Source organism: Schistocerca serialis, chromosome 3, assembly GCF_023864345.2.
Source record: "Schistocerca serialis cubense isolate TAMUIC-IGC-003099 chromosome 3, iqSchSeri2.2, whole genome shotgun sequence".
Taxonomy (NCBI): Eukaryota; Metazoa; Arthropoda; class Insecta; order Orthoptera; family Acrididae; genus Schistocerca; species Schistocerca serialis.
This window is the reverse complement of record NC_064640.1, coordinates 618,847,053-618,858,764: the sequence shown is the minus strand read 5'-3', so window position 1 is coordinate 618,858,764 and position 11,712 is coordinate 618,847,053. Positions and strand designations below refer to the sequence as shown.

Genomic DNA, 11,712 nt, shown 5'->3' with positions numbered 1-11,712 from the left:
TTGCTAACAACCAATTGGCTAGCGCCCGTGTGCCGCGTGGGTATACAAATAGCGAGATGTATCGATTATGAAGTCGAGGCGCGGGGCCGCAACTATCGATAGCATCGCCTCACTGCAAGGCTTACGACCAGATCTGCCATCTAGCGGACGAACTCTGTAACCTGCTAGTACATTCGAGATCTTGAACGCAAGTGATTTTCCGATGAGTTCCACGGGTATAGATTGCCCTCAAGTTGGCATCCGCATATTTTAGCACTTTGGCACAACCACACTCTGATGTACTACCTGATACCAAACGTAAATGAGACTGTTGCGGGAATACAGTGAAACAAAGAAACTATTTCTCAGCTACAAGAACGGTAATCGTACGCTGGTAATAAATCCGCATCATCAGAACATAAAGTATTATCACTCTATTTATTGAAACGTTAAAAATCTTTATTCTCTGACACAACTGAACAACTAAATACATTCTGTTAAATGAATAATGTTTTTTTATTAAATAATAATGACGAAGAAACTGTATGTGGAAACCGGGATCATCAATTCGCCTTGTTTTTAATAGTTAACGGTCGTAAGTTAAAAATAGTTTTGTAAACCAGCTATTCTTTTAATTTTATATTCCGGGCAACCGCAGCTGTTGAAAGACATGATGTTAGGAAGAACTCCGCTTACAGTTGGTAAAATTGTTGTTTATTAAAGCTCTCTCTCTCTTTGAGTTTGCCGTGCTGTCATACCGATGCAAGCAAATTTTAAAGAATGGGGAACTTCTACTTTACCTTTCGTTCACCATAGTATTGACGATATTCTCTGAATAGTAAATTTTGACTAGGAGTGATGGGTAGGCCTATGATCTTTTAACGTTGTTCACCATATGATGCGACTTAAAGCCACGAACCGGCCGTGTTTTAATAAACATAATTTTACCAGCTGTAAGCGGAGTTCTTCCTAACATCAATAAGTTAAAAATCTGCAGAAGAATTATTTTTCTATTTAGGTAGTATTAAATTTTATTCCCGTGTTTCATTCGTAGCGGTGAAGTCATAAAAGCTGTAATAATTCGGAGCTTTGTGTAGCTTTAGCATTCAGCGCGAAAGAACATGTTTAATCACTATATAACATTTCGTTATGCCTTCTATACAACTAAAGCGACGGCTACTATTTTGCCAACAATTTTTTGCGGTATCTTTAATATCCCTCTGAGAGTTGGTTTATTTCATTGGATGTTCCCGCTTGTCGCACTAAACTGTCAATCAGTAATGAGACGACGTCATAAAGTACCGTACCTGCTTTTCTTACTACTTTAGTACTACTTTTTTAGTACTTTATAAGCTGTTTAACCTTATCGGAACTGATTGTCGCAAAAACGCCCCGCTTGAATCGCAGAACGACACGAGAGCAACGTCCCTCGCTCCAACGAATGTAATGCTTTCCTAATTCCAAATTTCAGATGTGGCTTCCGCAGCTGCTTCTAATTTGTAGTCGTTATAATGCTCTGTATATTTCCTCTCTTTTGAAATAATAGATATATACTCTTCACAGCCAAGAGGGCATCTGAAAATCCTCAGGATACATGTTACCAGAAACACTGGGAGAAACAAATTCACGTCTCTGGCGTTACTAGTGTTTATTTTTTTTATATATAATTCCATTTCCTCTCTGTCTTTGCAGCCGAATGGAAAATATTCTGGGTACATTTTCAGAACTTTGAGTGACGGCCAGTTTCTCACGAGAAGGGTACCAAATCGTAGCATAACGGCTGTCAAATGCTGAGACAGTTTATTATCTGGTCGTATTTTCTGTGAAGTCTCATCATTCGTTGTTGCATTATGCCTCTGTAAACAAGAGAAAACGTTATATCTAAAATGAGGAGAATATTTCTGAGATGGAATGGTGCTACGCCCGTTCTCTTCTCACCACATGCTTTAATTAAGTTTTGAAGGAAGGAGGATCTCTGGTTTGTACATCTACCAAAAGAGCACTGCAAATTTGTTTGAAATCTTGTAACAATATTAGAGAATACAAACTCATTGTAAAAGAGACAGGCCATATAATAAAACAATAAAAAATTAAACAATAGGACGGAGGACAAAGAAACTGCCGGCCGGAGTGGCCGTGCGGTTCTAGGGGCTACAGTCTGGAGCCGAGCGACCGCTACGGTCGCAGGTTCGCATCCTGCCTCGGGCATGGATATGTGTGATGTCCTTAGGTTAGTTAGGTTTAATCAGTTCTAAGTTCTAGGCGACTGATGACCTCAGAAGTTAAATCGCATAGTGCACAGAGCCATTTGAACCATTTGACAAAGAAACTAGCCAAACATGTTATGTGCCACAATGTTGCCGACGTATTTATTGTGTATTTCATCATGTTAGAAGGGTCAAATGTTTAGGTGTGACGTATTTGGTTTCTCTACACGGAAAATTGTTTTGTTGGAATATAATGCAGTTGTTCACAATTCTCTTTAAAAAATATAAAACAGATGTCCATACATAACTTGTGTTCTTATTGCCTCTATTTTTTTTAATATTTTCCTTGTTATTTTTCGTTTTTAATGCGCTTAGATGTTGCCTCGCTGGTTTATTGTTGAATATATACATACAGTGGAGGGGCATTGTGAAGGATGGAATGCACAGCGTCCGGTGCTATTGATTAGGTCAAGCCACGGCTCTACGTGCGAACACGAACGGGTACACCAAGTCTCAAGCGAATGCTCTTCAGGAAGTGGCTGCAACAAGAATATGTTCCTTATTTCGTTAGTTCTGAATGTACGTACTCGGAAAATGAGCCTGACACTTTGCACATGGGCCTACTGTCATTGAAATACTCTGCCGCCAGAGAAGTGTACATTACGATGTAGAATATATTTTATCAGGCTTCCGTAATAAATTAGAGAAACTACTTATTTTATAATCCAAGTTAAAAACTCTTCTCCTGGCAGACTCTTTCTGAGGTTCACTTAACTGTCATCGTTATTACGATGATAAGCAAAACTGAATGGAATCCAGTAAAAATCGTACTCATGGTGATGAGTACATCGGATTAGGTAACGTGTGTAGAAGACAATTCCTGCCGAAGACAGAAACTAACAGCACAAACTGAATATTTTAAGGCGTACACAGTACTGCGACAAAAATATGCCATCTCACATATATTATTTTAACTTATTCTACAGAAAAGACTGAAAGAGAATTTGCTAAAACTGACCCCAAAGGAATCCAACACAGTGTGTGAAGATTACTCGCATACGCTGATGATGTACGAGGGGTGGAACTTTCATCGTTACAACTGTTTATTTACAACTTATACAAAATAGATAGTTGTTTCAGAGTTTCACTGTGCTTCAGAGTAGTCACCAGCATTGTGCATAGCACTTTGCCAGCAATGTGAAAGTCGTAGGATACCCTTAGCAGCACCAATTGTGTTGATAGTTCGTGTGGAGCGGTCTGTTGCCCAACGAATCTCTGTAACAGTTCTGAAGCGAATGTCATGAAGTGCTCTTCCATATTAGGAATCAAGTCGAAGTGAGAAGGGATTAAGTCCGGGGATTTTAGTGCATGGTACAGTATTTCCCAGCCGGCCGTGGTGGCCAAGCGGTTCTAGGCGCTCAGTCCGGAACCGCACGACTGCTACGGTCGCAGGTTCGGATCCTGCCTCAGGCATGGATGTGTGTGACGTCCTTAGGTCAGTTAGGTTTAATTAGTTCTAAGTTCTAGGGGACTGATGACCACAGATGTTAAGTCCCATAGTGCTGAGAGCCATTTGAACCATTTGAAGTATTTCCTAGCCCCATAGACCCAACAAATCAGTCACAACTTGCGCCATATGAGCCCGAGCATTGTCCTGACAATGATGGGCCGGTCGTGCAGAAAGTGTCACTGCTGCTTTCTCTAAACTGGTTGCAGGTTGTGTTCCGAAAATGAGCAGCCTAGAGATATAAGCGGTGACATTTTCTGCACAACCCGCCAATCACTGTGCGAACAACGCTCGGGCCCATATGGCACAGGTTGTGACTGATGTGTTCGATCGATGGTGTTAGGAAGTGCTGTACCATCCACCACGTTCCCTGGTCTAAGTCCTTCTGACTTCAACTTGATTCCTAAGGCGAAGGAAGCACTGCATGGCATTCGTTTCAGAACTTTTATAGAGATTCGTCGGGAAATACACCGCTCCACTGTAAAAATCCAACCCTCCTAACATCAATAAGCAATTCCAGGACAGCAGTAATCGAAATGATGCACAACTATTGTAAAATTACTTCGAAAAGGGGACTAGGAGATAATGAGCGGACGACAGATCATCTGATGGTCAGTAGGGGACCCTAACTGATGCACCCTTGACTGTACGCGGGTTAACATTCACGCTTCCGTACTCGGGGAGTCTCTTCAGTAATGACAAGAGAACAGATATAGAAAATTACACACGTTTTAGCAAGTACTAACAGAAAGCCTAAGAAAAAGAACGCTCAACACCAGTTTAAAAATGTCAATCTAGTATAATGTCTGTATTATTACTCTATACTTAACTACATCTTTTGTTAAGAAGTGAGGATTAATGAAGTTTGAGACAGTTAATCATATGGTTTTATTCCATCCAAGGGCACTTTCACTTACTATTTGGTTTTATTTAAGTAGAAACGAAAAATGCATCTCAGATATGTCCCGCGACCAATGTTATCGAGCAGGAGCCGTAACTAACACGTTGTTAAATACAGGTACTAAATTTATTTTTTAGGAGCAGTGGCGGAGAGGTCGGGTCGAAAGCAAACTACTATTTCACTTAAAATGAAGACGAAGGTTCTTAAGGCAGTTTACGAAAGACGGAGCTCGAAAATGGGAATCTGTAAAGATTTTGGCATTGCTGTCTCTATACTGTTGAAGAAAATTAAAAATACAAATAAAATTACTTGATTGTTTGATAGCAATTTCTCGAGCCAGTGAGATAATATATGAGAGCAGCTAAACACAATGATGTAGCTGATTGGTTCAAACATGCTAAGACTCAGAATTATCCCAATTAGGACCTTTATTACTGGAAAAACCGTACGAACTTTCAGAATAAATGAATATTGAATTTTTCGCAATCTGAATTTGGTTGGAATGTGTCAAGGAAAGGAACGCAAGCAAAGATCCAAGGTCTGGCCCTGATGGGCCAATTGGGACGGATCTACCGCCGTGTCATCTGCCACTTGCATCATTGGATGCAGTATGGGGGTCCACGGGAAATACGGGCACTGCAACGAACCTGGTGATGTCACACTAGTCGCCTTGTCCGCCGTAATTTGTGAACACTTGGATCTGCGCAGGGCCTACAGGAAATCAAAATACAAATGAAAAGGTATCCACTGAAAGTTCTAGCTTTGTCATGTGCTATCGATGGCTTACATGCATTTAAACGCGCACTTAAGAGTTATTACACTCGTCTGAAATACACAGGTGTCCATAATTAAAGCAACAAACCGCTGTTTCCCCGTCTTGTGTTTAAGTCACGAAGTAATCATACAAACTCTCAACAGATTGCCGTACGATCGTGTTCTGCACGGAAAATGGCATTTCTGTCAACGGAAAACCACGCCAATGATGACGTCAAGGCACCTATCAAACGGAATAGTATTGACCGAGTACTCACACATCCACAATCGAGCAAGGTGGCGCAGCGGTTAGCGCAATGGAATCGCATTCGGAACGATTCAAACCCGCGTCCGGCTATGCTGATATAGGTTTTCCGTGATTTCCCTAAATCGCTTCAAGAAAATGCCCGGATGCTTCCTTTGAAAGGGCACGGCTGACTTCCTTTCCTGATCTGATAGGATCGACGACCTCGCTGTTTGGCCCCTCCCCCCATTTAAACAAACCGACCAACCATCCACAATCGCTGTGTACACAGTCATAGATGGTGCAGTATGGTAGGCGTCTGCCTACTAGATCTCTATGGTGAAGGGCCATAAGAGGAATGCAAGCAGGACATTCGAAAACTAATGTGGCGCGATGGCTGGACGTGAATCACTCTTTTGTTTCTTGGATGTGGCGACAGTTTAGAGAGACCGAAACTGTACTCCGAAGACCAGGGCAGGGCCGACCACGTGTGACATCAGAAAGAGAGAACCGTTATTTCGCTGTAAGGGCCCAATGGTACCGCCTTAGTGCTGCGCAGCAACTGGCATCTGTCCTCGCAGCATCCACTGGATGTACTGTATCGAGGCAAACGGTGTAGAGAAGGCTTCGACAGCGTGGGCTTTATTGTCGGAGACCTGCTGTATGTGTGCCTCTGACGCGTCTTCACAGAAGGGAACGTCTAGAGTGGAGTCGTCAATATACCAACTGGACAGTTGAACAGTGGGCCAATGTTCTTTCCACAGTGAGTACCGAATAGGTCTGGAGAGTGATTCTCGAGGGCTTCGCATCTCAAGGCAATGTGGAACACGATTTCGAGACCCGACCACTGTGGAAAGAGACTGATATCGAGGAGGATCGCTAATGGTCTGGGCAGGGATTATGTTGACCACTCGAACACCTCTCCATGAAATTGTACGGGTGAATCGGCAAGGGTTAAGTGCTGTCAGGTACCATGACGAGATCTTTGGATCTCATGTACGGTTGTTGCGAGATGCTGTGCGCCAAAAGCTCGTATTGATGGACGATAATGCTCGACCTCATAGAGCACAAGTGGCTGATGTTTTCTTGGAAAGAAACTGCACGCCTGGCGTGGCCTGCTCGCTCTCCCGATTTGGATCCCATAGAGCATGTCTGGGATGCACTAGGGAGATGGGTTGCGTCACGTCAACATCCACCAACCACTCTCCAAGACTTGCGAGCAGCTCTGCAGGAAGACTGGAGGTTATTGCCTCAACATGACATTGATGAAGTTATTCACAGCATGCTCCGTCGTTGTCAGGCCTGTATTGTTGCCAGATGAAGTCACACCCCATAGTGAGCACATTAACCAGTTGTCGGAATATGTGTGTAAATCTGTTAAGTTGTAAAAAAAGAACAATGTTTGCATCTACTGTTATGCTTTTTGCAGCTGTTTGCGTTCTGTATTCTTTACATTGTTTCTCCTTTGATATCATTTGTTGATATTGTTTTGTGGCAAAATAAACACAACCTTGAAAAATTTCCGTTTGTTGGTTTAATTTTGGAAACCAGTGTAGTTAATCGCTCCGTGCCGGAGACATCTGCTGGCACTAGCAAGGACTGCGGCGTCACGTGCTTTGACGCGGCCTGTCATTTTTGTGGGCTTCGATGGGGCGTGCATCAACGCCTTCTAGCTACACAGGCCTACGCACAGCTGCCAAATTGGAACGTAACGTCACAAACATTTGACCATTTGTTACAGTAAGCTTCACTTCGCGAATGTGTTCTATTGAAAGTTCGTGCCACTTGAAAGTGTTATGTTTCATACACTACACTCCTGCAGTTCTTGTCCCCTACTGCCAGGGAAATTATAAACCCAAGGGAGGATTAAAAGTTCTCATGTTCCGGTTTTCCAGATGCGAAAAGCTGAGAAATCGCTGGCTCTCTGCAACACACAGAAAGGATTTTGTGGCTACACATCATTCAACGATAAGTGAAGGAAGATCAATTTATAGCGTGTTATTTGTTTCCGCTGCAGCACAGTTGACAAACGTTTATAACGGCATTTGTGGTATGTATGAAATACCAAGATTTGCTGTTTCTTGATCTAACACCATAGTTAACAAGATTAGTATGAACTGGCTGTAGAATGCTTGTCAATAACGTAGGAGGCAAAAGATCAATTTTCGTTTGTTCTGGACTGTCATCAGCAAGACAGACCATCTAATTTTTGTTAACATGGAGACACCAGGAGCTGGACTTCAGTTGTGTCATTCTGAAGTTATTAATGAACAGTTGGAAGTTTCTGTTTTTCATAAAGAAATTTTAGTTAATAGCTTGCCGAATATATGCAAATTTCGTATGAAAGTAAATTATTTTTATGATATTGAAAGTATACTGAAGTCTGCTGAAAACCATGCATCTCCAGAATTTGAAGATAAACAGCACTTACCTGAAATAATGCAAAGTACTTTAGATAAATTTATTGAATTCTCTGATGAAAAAGGTTTTTTTCAGTTTGTGAAGTCCCAAATGCATCTTGTGAGTATCAGACACGGACTAAGATACAGACCAGAGGACTTTCTGTTGTTTTCTCTTGTGCAAATTATTTCTACAGTTGCCTATACATTCATCAGGGAATCTGGAAACTTGTTAATGCCCCATCCAAGCACAGTAAGGAGACTTTGTTCTGCACCTAATGTTGTCCCTGAATTAGAAAAACTTGACAGCAGTTTCTCGCATTCATTAAGAGTACAGTTCCTCTGTTGTAGTCCCAGGGTGTTATCTCTTTCGACCACTGCCTCACGGGACTTGGTACTTACGACGCCGTCAGACAGTTCTACTTCAATGATCAAACCTCCGTTCTGGCTGAACCTTGTTAATGGTGGATATAAAGTAACCTTATTTCTGTTTGCCTGGAAGTATCTCTTTATTTCGTTCTTGTCATCAAGCAGTGACTGTTTACTTTCCTGTTACTCATGTTCCTTGTTTATTGACTTAATAAAGTGTTGTTCACCACTACTGGTGGCGCAAATAAGTTTGTTGTCCCCTTTGTGGTCACAGACATAACATTGGTAACGAGGATAAAAGTTTCGTGATACGTCTGATTCTCCTAGTTTGTGTGGTTTCTTAGTCCAGTGCCCTTCTCCATGAATATCATGGAGCTTGTTTCACTTCAGCGCTGGGAGCAACTGCAGATATCGCAGCAGAAGGTGTTTCAAGCGACCGGCGCAGTACCACCAACCTGCACCCACCCCCTTCCACTGACAGCCTGTCTGCCTCCCACCAACACCACCTGGACTACAGGTCTGCGTGCTGGTGACGTCACCTATAGATGACCGAGTCTGTGTACGAAGTTCGCTGTGAGCATGATGCAGCTGTAGGGACTTCAAATTTCAGACCTGAAACTACGCCGGTTTTCCATGCTTTCTTCTCTTTCACAGCCTTGTAATGAAACTAAGGAAATTTTTACCATTGCGTAAAATAACTGACCAAAACTGCTCTACGATTTTTGAACATGTAAAATTGTTTTGACATTTTACTGTAAATATGCATTTGTAGAAGATAAACTGAAGTTTTAAATTCGTTCTTTCCCTCTTACCTCAGGGGTTATCTGGCAGTATTAAAAAGAAAATCCGTCATACGTACTAAGAAACAGACGTTCCCCTTTTGAAATCAAACAACAGTGCTCGTACAGGAAGGACATAAGAATTTATTTCCCTGGTTAGTTTAGCAAATTTTCGTCTCCATTTATCCTTGCTGACTGCACACGGAACCTGTATCATTTGGCGGAATGGAGTAGATACCATTGTCTTCCGAGACAATGTTCATTAGATCAAAAAACACGGCGACGATCTTTTATTTCCTTGATTTTTCAGGCCTGTAGCAACCTCAGACAAGAAAAATTTTGGGTGTCTTTTATATTCTTGACTGAAAGTGTTGTCAGAGAATGATATTACATTCCTCACAAAGTTCTTACATCGAAATTCTCTTTCCCGCATTGCATAGTAGCCAACGGCCTTGCTGCAGTGGTAACACCGGTTCCCGTCAGATCACCCAAGTTCAGCGCTGTCGGGCTGGGCTAGCAGTTGGATGGGTGACCATCCGGTCTGCCGGGCGCTGTTGGCAAGTGGGATGCACCCAGCCCTTGTGAGGCAAACTGAGTAGCTACTTGATTGAGAAGTAGCGGCTCCGGTCTCGTAAACTGACGTACGGCCGGGAGAGCAGTGTACTGACCACATGCCCCTACATATCCGCATCCAGTGACGCCTGAGGGCCGAGGATGACATAGCGGCCAGTCCGTTCCTTCGGGCCTTCATGGCCTGTGCGGAAGGAGGAAGGAAAACATTGCTTAATATGTGAAATACAGGATTCATCAAAACAAATTTCAAAGATAATTTAAGTTCAAAATTATTTCAGAAATTGCAATATTTGTATAAAGAGCCAAAATGATTCTGTAGATGTTTGTATAATAGGCCATAATGATCCTGTAGCTCTGTGAAACAAAAAACCTGGAAACTAAAAAATCTGGTAGAACGATATGGAATATAAAACGTTTTTGAGCCACAGAATGATTGAAAATTTATTTCACAGCACAGAAAAGTTGCATGACAATATCAATAAACTGTTACAAAAAGTCAGATGGATACATAACACACACAGCAGTAGCGTATAAGATACTGAGATGTTTGTCTCACTATAGAAAGAAAGCTATTTCTTAATATCAGAATATACTAAAACTGAAGAAAAAATATTTTATTTCATGCATACTAGAAACAAAAACGTGGTTAAAAATTGCTCAACATACATCCAGCATCAAGCAGAAAGTTAAGTTTTTCACCAGTAATCAATGAATCAGAGTCAAGTAATAACTACATAATTTCTTGTAACACAATGACACTAGAAGAGGATTGCTTAATGTAGGAACACCATTCAAAACCAATAATTTCACACTCATCTATGAGCACACATTGTGTTTCTTGACATATAACCCATTCAGAAAACTTGACAAACATTCATTGTAAGGCACAGCATTAACAGAAAGAAGTTGTGCACATAATGCAATACAAACTGCACTGAAATAAAACTATGCTGACTAACATTGTGGTAACACATGTATCAAAATACATTTGGACATCAAAACATAACAAACATGATATGGAGCAGCACCTAAGAAGACATTACTAATTAAACAAGAAACATGATTCGTTCAGCAAGAAGTGTCTATGAGGAATTCCAACTGATACTTAGCAGAATCATAAAAAGAAGGTTAGTGAGTGACAAATATTATCTCCAAAGTAAACTGTGCCATCAATGAATAATGTGTTTGTATTGGGGCACTTTTCACAGGCCCCAAACAAATTTTTGTGTGAAAACTACCTAGGAAAGGATGGTATGCATTTAAATACAGTGGGGTCTGTTAACAGTCAGCAGAACACTCACAGATGTCTAAAAAATCATTAAAAGCAGCCTAACTAATATGGCCTGGTAGGGGTGAAATTGTCAGATGCTCCAGCTGGTAAAGCAAAATATAAGCATCACACAAAAAGAGGGGACTACAGCCCACAACATTTACATTAGCAAACGAAAAATTACTTACAATTACTACACACATAGTACTGAGTACATTGGCAAAAAGAAATTAGAGCAGAAGTACTTTTAAGGGAAATACAACCAGACATGAACATGGGCTAATCAAAAGTTAGATAGCTAACCTGACAAAGGCCTATGTCTTATAAAGTTACTTCTGTAGATCTAAACATAAAGGTGGTGGAGTTTCTATATACATTAAAATGGGAAACAGTAAAAGTGTGAGATTACCCACAGGTAGAGAAAAAGACTTTGAAATTACTGGTGTAGTGATATATGACATCAGAGTGTTTTGTGTGTACAGATCATTAGCTAACAAGATTAGCATCTTTCTAAAAAAAGATTGCCAACTTACTAACAATGAATAAGAAGAAAAACATTGTTTTATGGGAAAACTGCAATATTCTTCAATATTGATGTGGGAAAATGTAGAAAAACAACACAAATTTTGAAGACTTGTTAATACAGTATAATATGTAGGCAAGAATATGTGCAGTAACAACAGTTACTTCTCAAAGTCAGATAGATATTGACATCATGATTACCAATATTA

General features: G+C 41.0%; 1 pseudogene; it reads left to right on the top strand.

Moving 5' to 3' along the window:
- The first annotated feature begins 9,580 nt into the window (after window positions 1-9,580).
- Window positions 9,581-9,698, top strand: LOC126471769 (5S ribosomal RNA; annotated as a pseudogene).
- Window positions 9,699-11,712: the final 2,014 nt, after the last annotated feature.